Genomic DNA, 2,099 nt, shown 5'->3' with positions numbered 1-2,099 from the left:
GCTCAGGAAGAAGGTGGAAGGGTGGGAAGGACCTTGCCCTCTCACTGACTTCTTGAGCTCTCTGCTCTCCTGCTCTTCCTTTGCCCTTCTTAGCTAAGAAAACCATGTTGGACACCTTGCTGTGGGGACTAGCATTTGGGATGGGGTGGGTGGTAGATTTCAATACTTACCACTGAGGCTCTAGCAGGGGTCAAACTAGCTTTTCTTTTTGAGAGTCAAAATGTGTCAGAATCAGAAGGGATCTGAGAGGCCACCCCCTCTTGACTAAGGAGGAAATCCTATGAGGGAGGAAGTGGTACAGATAAGATTATTTCCCCATTTTGCAGAGGAGGAAATGGAAACTCTGAAAGAATGAGTGACTAATAAGTAACAGAGTCTCCCAGTCAGGGCTGTCTGTCTTCCAACACTGCCTCCCTCCCATGGTGGCTAGTATTTGCCAACTCCATTATGTCATGACTAGGGAACAAGAACATGGGAGACTAACGGGGGAGGGCTGAGTGCACCAAAGACAGATTTCATTTTATTCCAAGACTAGCTGATGCACAGGTTGAGCCTTCCCAGCTGTGTCTGATTCAGGGCAGTGATCTGGGGCCCTCCCATTGGCGACCCTCCTCCATTCTGCCTGTGTTCATTACAGAGCCATGGTGGTGGGAATTATTTGGTGATATAGTCACCGAATTGATAGCCCTTGGAAAATGAACATTCTCCCATTGTCCTCATTGTCTTTCTGTGAAAATTGATGTACATTTCAGTCCCTGCTCATCATAAATGTGGCATATGCCACTTTCTCACTCTGTTGCACGGGTTTAATTAATAGATTGAGTATCATTATGATTCCAAATTATCTGAAGCTTCCACATATCCAGATAGTCCGACCATTTCTCTATTAAAACTTGGTGTGTGTGATTTTCAAATTGAATTTATTCATATATACATATGCATATAACACCATTCCTTTGATGAGTTCAAAATGCTATACTTGAAGCTGTCACCTTGTAATATTTCTCAGTATAAAGTTGTGAGGAGGTGAAGTAAAGAATCCTAGACCGAGAAATAACAGACACCTCAGCAGTCATCCAGTTCAGCCCCTGGGCCAGTACAGGAAACTTCTCCAGTGTCTCCTGTCTCTCTGCATAAGTATTTCTCACCAAGCTCTCCTTGTCACCTGAGGCAGCCCATTCCATTGAGAGGAAAATGTCACTGTCAAAAAGTTCTTCCTTAAATTGAATCCCCACCTCAGATGCCTCCAAGTTATGTGATCATGGGCAAGTCACTTAACCTCTCTGGGCCTCCATTTCCTCATCCATAGAGGAGAGCTGGATAACAATACTTGTAGCACCTACTTTACAGGCTTAGCACATGGATCAAATCACATCACAGATGTAAAGTGTTTGACAAACCTTGAAGCATGATGGAAATGTCAACTCACTATTATTAATCATAATTGAAGCTGGCCTTCCCTGCCTTCTTTCCTCTGGTCTTAGCTTGGCCCTCTTGGGCCACACAGAATCTGTCTTCTTCCCAATAAATAATTTGAAGGCAGTGATTAAGTCCTTCCAAAAGCTTCTCTTCTCCAAAGTAAAACCTCCCCAGTTCATAAACCATTCTTGTCTGATATGGTTTCTAGTCTGTCGTCATACTGCTTTCTCTCCTCCAAGTAGACTCTCCTGGACAGTGTTTGACTTCTAATGTAGCCTAAGCTCAGTGAAAGGCAGCTAGGTGGTGCTGCAGTGGATAGAGCGCTGGACCTGGAGTCAGCAAGACTCATTTTCATGGGCTCAAATCCAGTCTAAGACACTTTCTAGCTGTGTTACCCTGAGCAAGTCACTTCATCCTATTTGCCTCAGTGTCCTCATCTGTAAAATGAGCTGGAGAAGGAAATGGCAAACTGCTCCAGGATCCTTGCCAAGAAAATCCCAAATGGGGTCACAGAGAGTTGGACATGACTCAACAACAGGTTCAGTGTGCATTTAGGGTTAGGGTTATGGTAGAATAGACAGAGATGCAATCTCAGAGTCAGGATACCCTTGATTCAATCACACCCCTAGCACATATGGACAGGGCCCTGTAGCTCTCAGTCCAGGCAACTCTGACTCCAA

This window comes from Notamacropus eugenii (genome assembly GCF_028372415.1).
Source record: "Notamacropus eugenii isolate mMacEug1 chromosome Y unlocalized genomic scaffold, mMacEug1.pri_v2 SUPER_Y_unloc_1, whole genome shotgun sequence".
Classification (NCBI taxonomy): Eukaryota; Metazoa; Chordata; class Mammalia; order Diprotodontia; family Macropodidae; genus Notamacropus; species Notamacropus eugenii.
Note: the sequence above shows the minus strand (reverse complement) of the source record.